Here is an 8,491-nt window from a genome sequence, read left to right on the forward strand (position 1 = left end):
ATAGATAGATAGATAGATAGATAGATAGATAGATAGATAGATAGATAAGCAGGGCTTGTATGAAGCTGCTTTTGTGTGGAGGAGAGCAACAGCCAAGAACCTGCACAGAACCTGCCCTGCCTAGCCGCAACATCACCCTGATTCTAGGCAGTAACAGGATGTCAGTGACCGGTCTAGATGATGGTACCGGTGTTTATTTGGTGCTTCAGAAAGCAGACACCTTTCACCAGAGCAACAACTCCGTAGTACATTACTATAGCTCTGTAGCAATAAATATTGGCATCGAAAGCTGTTTGGGGGAAAAATTCTGTGTGACACACTGCAATTTCCAGTGCTAACTATGAGGAAGGAATAGATGATGGAGGGGTGGGAAAGACAGGAGCAGAGCAGCAGCGCACGTGAGGTGGACAGAGGCGGAACTAGAGATGAGGTAGTGGTGACGGGTGACAGGTGTGAGAGAAGGCTTTAGTGGATGGGGGAACGCGTCATCGCTGAGTAGGGCCGACAGCATGGTGTGTGGCAGCCTGGAGCAGGATCAGACTCAGCCTCCAAATATGCCTCAGCTCTGAGCAACAGCAGGATGTCTAAGAGGAAGAACAGTTAACTTTCTGGACTGGGACCTCTTTAAATAAACCTCCATAGTCCGAGCTGCTCTGGAGGCCATGTTGCTATCCATGATCTGTGCTGCCGCCTGAAGCCATGTGGATGTCCATAAGCTAGATTGCCACTGGGGACCATATTGGCTTATGCTGCGGGCAGAAAGCCCTGTTTGAAGTCCACTTTCCGTACTGCCCCTGGAGACCATGCCGAGGTCTATAGCAGGTGCTGACGCAGGAGACAATGGATGCCCACTGTCTGTGCTGTCACCAAAAACCATGGGGAATCCATGAACCATACTCCCACTGACTGTAAAGGGCAAGGAAGCTTTTTTGCAGTGTTATTGATGGCTGCAGATTCACAGGCAAGAAAGAGGGACAGAGAAGGCTCCTGTGACAATCCCTACCTCCACCCCAACCACCCTTCCCCAAAAGTAACAGCCATCAAAGTAAACTCTTAAAAAAAACAGTGATAAGTATGCAGAGGTATAGCTCCCCACAGTTGATGGTTTCTGGTGGGGGTGCAGGTTGGGAGGGACCTGGTTTTCTTTAAGAGGCTGGCCACCGGGAGTTTGACCATGCTCAAGTGAGTAGATGGGTAACACAAATTGGAGTTCTTCTTCTTCTTCTTCTTCTTCTTCTTCTTCTTCTTCTTCTTCTTCTTCTTCTTCTTCTTCTTCTTCTTCTTTTCTTCCTTTTTTTTGGCAGTGGGTTCACAAGGGTGGGGGTGGTGTGGACCTGGGAGAATTGGGAAGTGAGTGACTGGGGTGCATTATGTAAAATTCCCCAATAATCAATAAAAATATATTGGAGAAAAAGAAAAGAAAACATATAAGAATCTATCCTCAGATAAAAATGGAATTAAGCCATTAAGAAATGCCTGGAAACCTCCCAGCTGTTCATAAATACAGACCAAAAAACTAAAGGTAATTTGCAACAGCACTTGTTGAAGTTTGTGGGGTTCAGCTAAAGCAAGATTAAAGGAAGCTTATTTCATTGTATGCTTATATATGAAAAGAAAGACCTGGTCACAGAGGCTCATGCCTGTAATCCCAACACTCAAGAGACTAAAGGCAGAAGGATCAATTTGAAGCTAGCTTGGGCTATGTGAAAGACTCTCTCTCTCTCTCTCTCTCTCTCTCTCTCTCTCTCTCTCTCTCTGTCTGTCTGTCTCTGTGTGTGTGTGTGTGTGTTTGTGTCTTTCTCCAAGCAAACAAAAAGCTGTTTGCTATTTAGCCCAAACTGGCTTGGCCTTCACTTACAATTCATTTCTTACATGCTATGATTGAATTTACAGGTATGTTAACATCTCATTGTTAGGATTGTGCAGCAAAATTACACAGTGGGTTCACAAGTCAAGCCACATGACTGGTTCCATGTCAGAGGTTTATTAAGGGAAGGGGTCACAGTGACTGTCTCTGGGTAGGGCAAGAGGTGTGGGGGAGGTGAGGTGGTGTGAGTTCCCTTATATGGTGACCCAGAGCATGCGCAGGTGGCTTCAGGTGATCTGTAGGTGGTCCGTAGGTAGCCTCACAGATGCTTGCTGTCTGGTTTGTCAGGTCCCTTGGGGCTGGCCATAGAGATGCCTGCTTACAGATCCTAACATTCCTCCTTTTTTTGTTTTATTAAAAAGTGAGGAGCCAGGAAGGCGGTGATGGTGGGGAGTATATAGGGATGGCCTTTGCTCTTTAAGCTACTTCCTGCTGATTAGGGGCATTGTTATTCCCAGGGTATAGCTGGTCCCCACCCATCAGGGTCGATTGGAAGGTTATTGTCATCTGGTTCTGTGAGCAGAGGTTGATAATCCTGTAAGAGTAACTGATTAATGGTTTGGTTAGAGAATCTTTGCTATTGGAGGAATTTTGTTGTGGAGGAATGTAGAGAAGAAGTTAATAAAGCAGGGTACAAAAAGCAAAAGCAGAAAGATGAGTAGAAGAGGTGTGAGGAAGGGCAGAATCCATTTCCATTTCTCGAAGGCTCAAGAGCTTGAGGCTTTGAGCTGTTCCCTTCGTTTTTGTAGATTTTTCTGGAGTTGTTGGATTTTGTCTTTTACTATACCCGACTTGTTGACTAAAAAAAGCATTCCTCCTGGAGGAAGATGCAAAGGCCACCTTCTTCAGCTGTGAGGAGATCCAATCCATGTCGGTTTTGAAGTACTACTGCTGCCAGCGAGTCGATCTGTCCTTGGAGATTTAGTATTGTCTGAGCCACTTGCTGGCCATCCTGGATGAACTAGGAGGAAAGCTGATTATACAAAGTTAGTGAGGCGAGTCCTGCAGTCCTAGTCCCGAGAGCTGCCATGATTCCTGCAACAGCCAAGAGGGGCAAGATTTGAGTTGCCATCTTATCCTGCTGGACAGCTATTAAGCTCACAACTGGAATTGGTAGGGGTTTCTTTTCATTTATCACCCCCAGCTCGGGGAAGAGGAGCAGCAGTGTGCAAACTCCTGACGAACCAGCAGACAGATGATGGTAGACCTGAGTACCACAAAGAATCGAGGTATTATTAGCATAGGGCTTTGGGGTTGAGATGAGGTATCAAGGATTATAGTTTAATTATAGTCTAAGAAACTTAGTTTTCCTACAGAGTATGTCCCAGATGCCTTGAAACAGCTTGCCATGCCAAAGAGGGTGATATGAAAAAGGTAGGGGGTTGTGGCAACATCAGAGTCAGGGCAGTCAGTGAATGGTGAAGTAAAGTTACTTGACAGAGTCACCGGGGAAATTGTCAGTGGTAGTTCTGAGTTGGTCCCAGGTGGGACACACAGCCAGCAAGCTTTTAAAAGGGCACGGTTGGGTCACATTAAGGAGCTTGTAGGCCGAGGTCAGAGTCCGAAGTAGGAGACGAAATGACAGATTTGTATTACTTAGGAGGGGGGATGTCAGAGAGGCAATGACCTTAGAGGAGTGTTTAATTACTTCCTCTACCTCTCCCATTCCTAGGGACTGGGTAATATACAGGGTGGGATCCTATAGCTGAATGATCACAGGGGAATGGTGCCTAGTGACATAGGGGTTTTGGACATCCCAGACGTGGGAGTCCACTTGAGAGGCTGGTAAAGGAAGCAACATGTCACATCTGGTAGGTAGGGTAAGTAGGAGAAGGAGTAGAGAGGACACTGGTGAGTTTGGGATCAGTCAATGAGTGGAGTAAATGAGATAGAGGCTCCCACTTTGGCTAAAATGTCCCTTTCCAATAAGGGAATTGGACAAGTTGGCATCACTAAAAAGGAATGAGTCAAGAGAACACCCCTGAAAATACAATTAAGTGGTGGAGTCTGGCAAGGCTGGCAAGGCTGTCCCCTTACCTCAACAATAGGGGAACTAGAAGGAGAAGTTGGTCCCCAGAACTCCATCAGGATGGATTAAGTGGTTCTGGTGTCCACAAGGAAGGAGATGGGCTGCCCCAATACCATGATAATTACCCATTGCTCCATGCTAGTGATGGCAGTGGTTGGGTCAAGGGAACCTGGGCACCTTCAGTCATCTGTAGCCAGGCCTAGGATATCAGCCAGAGTTCAATCTGGGAGTGGTGTTCCCATATCATGGGAGAAATGATGGCAGTCAACACCTCAATGTCCCTCTTGGTGGCATTTTGAACATGGCCCTGGTGGCTTGTGGGGGTTAGGACAAAAGTAGGCCCAGTGACCTTCTTGACCACATGTGAAACAGGGACCCTATGGTCTTCATGCCTTAGGAGGCAAAGGAGCCTGGCTAGTTGCTGAGGCTGGCTGGATGGCTTTGGCCAGCATTTGGTATTTTTGCTTGTGGGCTTTCTCATCTCTCCCATGGTACACCTTAAAGGTCATCGCTAAGATTTCTGCCTGTAGAGTCAGAGATCCTCTCTCCAAGCATTTAATCTTAGCCCTGATGTCAGGGTAACTGTGGGAGAAAAAAATAAGTCATCAGGAGTTGCCTACCCTCTGTACTTTTGGGGTCTAGATTAGTATGTTGTAATAGGGCCTTTGAAGGTACTCTAGGAATTGAGATGGGTTTTCATTCTTTTCCTGAATGACCTCCTGGAGGTTCTCATAATTAACTGGCTTAAGGGCAGCCTTGTGGAGATCAGCCAGGAGGCAGGTTGTGAACTGATCTTTGGTTAAAACGCCTTCCCGAGTATTATAATCCTATTGTGGATCCCAGTCAGGCACCACCTCAGTCCCAACCAGGTGTGCTGCATTTGTTTGGTAAACCTCATCTGCATGTGTTCCAGCCTGTTTCTAAACTTGCCTGCACTCCTCAGGTAATAGGTTATTGGTAAGAATCATATATATCATGGAAGGTAAGACTATAAGATTGAGTGAGATATTGTAATTCTTTAATGAAAGTAGAAGGATTAGAGATATAGGATCCTAGTCTCTTTTCTACTTGGGAAAATTCAATTAATGAGAAGGGAACATGCACCCTAACTAAGCCATCCATGTCAGCCACCTCCCACAGGGAAGAATTGAGGCTGGTTTATGTTGAGTAGAAGAAGAAGGGGGCTTTGTTATATTGTGAGAGTGGGTAGAAAGGGGGATAATAGCTGTTGGTGGGGTGAAAGTAGGTTCCAAAGTAGGACAACTAGGACAGCCTATTGCTGGAGAGGGGGCTGGAGAGGTGGGCAAGGATGCTGGAGAAGCCAAAGAGGAAGAGGAAGAAGCAGAGGACTAGTGAGAACACAGAGGTTGAGAAAAAGCCAGGGGTTGAGAACAGCGATGTGGTCACCTGCGGGGTCAAAGGTAGAGAACTCTTGAGTTGGAGACTCTATAGCTAGAAGAAGTTAGGTAGGAAAACAGGAAAAACAGAGAGAAGGTTCAGAGCGGAGAAGATAAAAAGCTTGAACATAAGATACCTTCTTACATTTACCAGATCGCTGACAGTAATTAAAAAGATCCCATAAAATATTGGGATTTAATGTGCCGTTATTCAGCCAATTTGAACCATTGTCTAAGGAATATGTAGGCCAAGTTTTATTACAGAGGCCTATGAGCTTAGAGGCCTTTAACTCAGGCTCCATGAGTAGGGTTTTAAAATTCTCTAGAAGACAACCCAGTGGGGATGTTGGAGGAACGTATGAGTGGGCAGTTCCCATTGGGAGGGTAGGAGTCAGTGACCTTCCAGAGGCATCCCAAAGGCGAGGTTTGACTCAGTAGAGTAGTATGGCCCAACTCATCAGTGTTGGCCAGAGACCAAGGGCACAGCTGCCTGTTGGAGACATGGTTTATGTAGCACTAGGATTTTTGTAGATGAGTAGGAGTGGGGTGGAGGGTGGAACCATGCAAGCAGAAGGGGGAATAATCTCACCCAAGGGAAAGAGGAAGCTCTAAATGGAGGTCAGCAAAGAGGGTCAACCATGGCCATTGAAGACCGTGGTTGGGGGTTACTCCATCTCAAAAGGTACTAGGAAGTTGCCAGACACTCAATGATCAATCTTCCCCTACCAAGGGAGATATTTATGCTGACCAATGATGGAAACTGACCAATCCAGCCAGTGTTGCATGTAGCAGATAGCAATGTGGTTGCCAGAAAGTGGGTCACAGGTGGATTTGACATGAAATAGGTTTCCAGCAGCTCCGGTGGGGTGCTGGCACCGAAAGCAACCACCATGCCACTGAAAGTGCCTATTCCTGGCCAATGCACCAGTATTAGGAATGTGCAGCAAAGTTAGATGGCGGGTTCACAAATCATGCCACGGGACTGGTTCCACGTGGGAGGTTTATTAAAGGAAGGGGCAAGGGGTCACAGAGACCATCTCTGGGTAAAGCAAGAGAGAAAGAGAGAGAGAGGGGAGGTGGTGCAAGTTCTCTTATAAGGTGACCCAGAGCATGTGTCAGGTGGTTTCAGGTGATCTGCAGGTGGTCCGTAGGTGGCCTCACAGATGCCTGGTATCTGGTTTGTCAGGTCCCTTGGGGCTGGCTGTAGAGATGCCTGCTTATGGATCCCAACAGTCATTTCACTGTTTTCATTTCTAATCTTGGTTAGCCTTTGTTTTTGTTTGTTTGTTTATTTTAAGACAAGAGTGTCATGAACCCACTACGAAAAATGACCTTGAGCTTCTGATCCTCCTGCTTCTATCTCCCACCTGTCGGTGTTAGAGGAGAATATCATCACACCTTGTTTCTGCAGTACAGACCTTTAAGGATGCCAGACAAGGGCTGTCAAGTAGACATGTTTGCCTATTCCAAATTTTAAGTTCTTTGTATATTTTCTGATTTCAGGCCTTTTTCAGATAATGTGTTGTGGAGATGTTTCCTTCCAGTTTGTGGTTTATCTTTTTTTATTCTCTTGAGACTGTCTATGACAAAAGTGTCTTTTCTTTTTTTAATTGAAAATAGATGTTTTTCATACAATATATTCTGATTATAGTTTTCCTTACCCGAAATCCTCCAAAATCTTCCCTACTTTCCCTTCCATCAGATTCCACATCCTTTCTGTCTCTCATTGGAAAACAAACAGGTATCTAACGAACAATAATAAGATAGAACAAAAACAAACAAACCAGAATAGGGCAAAACTAACAAAAGAAAAAGAGCTAAAGAAAAAGCACAAGATATACATGTGGATACAGAGGCACACACATTTGTACATACAGGACTCCCCTAAAGACATACAAAGAATCTGTGAAGTACAAAAAAAAAAAAAAAAAAAAAAAGCCCCGCTGAAACCTTATGAGACAAAGAAACTCCAAAGATGCCAGCCATTGAGTTTCTTTGTAACACAGATGTTTTTAATTGCAATGAAAACACTTAATTGTATTTGTTTATTCATAGATTATTATTTTGGTGTTGGGTCTTACAAGCCAAGTAAACCAAGGGTAGCTGGGTTTCCCCCTTATCTTCTATGTATTTTTATATAATTTCATTTTGTTTTATTTTAATTTTGCATGCATCCATTTGGAGCTTGTTTTTGTTGTTGTGGAAGGTCTGAAGTTGGTGTCCCTGTTCATTTTCTGTGTGTGTGTAGGACTACCTGGTGGTGAGACAATCCTTTCTTCCCACGGAGAGTAGAAGGGTGAGCTTTCATGTCTCAGTCTTGTTTGTTTTTACATTTATGCTTTTAATGAATGCTCTTCATCCAGCTGGGGAAGTTCCCCTCTGTTCTGATTTTGTGAGAGTTTTCACCTCAATGAATGATTATTTCTGTCATATAGTTATGCTGCATCTATTAAAATGCTATTATTTTTACTCTTTAGCTTGTTGTAATGGATTACATTGATTTTTTAAAAGTCTTTTATTAATTTATTTTTTATTTATTACAATTTATTCATTTTGTATCCCAGCTGTAGCTCCCTCCCTCATCTCTTCCCATTCCTACCCTCCCTCCCTGTCCTCCTCCCATGCCCCTTCCCCAATCCACTGATAGGGGCAGTCCTTCTCCCCTTCCATCTGACCCTAGCCTATCAGGTCTCATGAGGACTGGCTGCATTGTCTTCCTCTGTGGCCTGGTAAGGCTATTTCCCCCTCAGGGGGAGGTGATCAAAGAGCCAGACACTGAGTTCATGTCAGAGACAGTCCCTGTTCCCATTACTAGGGTACCCACTTGGATACTGAGCTGCCATGAGCTACATCTGTGCAGGGGTTCTAGGTTATCTCTATGCATGGTCCTTGGTTGGAGTATCAGTCTCAGAAAAGACCCCTTGTCCCATATATTTTGATTCTGTTGCTCTTCTTGTGGAGCTCCTGTCCCCTCCAGGTCTTTCTATCTCCCCTTTCTTTCACAAGATTCCCTGCACTCTGCCCAAAGTTGGCTATGAGTCTCAGCATCTGCTTTAATATCCTGCTGGGTAGAGTTTTTCAGAGTCCTTCTGTGGTATGCTCCTGTCCTGTTCCCTGTTTTCTTCTTCTTCTTCTTCTTCTTCTTCTTCTTCTTCTTCTTCTTCTTCTTCTTCTTCTTCTTCTTCTTCTTCTTCTTCT

This window comes from Psammomys obesus, unplaced genomic scaffold, assembly GCF_907164565.1.
Source record: "Psammomys obesus unplaced genomic scaffold, mPsaObe1.curated_primary_1811, whole genome shotgun sequence".
NCBI lineage: Eukaryota > Metazoa > Chordata > Mammalia > Rodentia > Muridae > Psammomys > Psammomys obesus.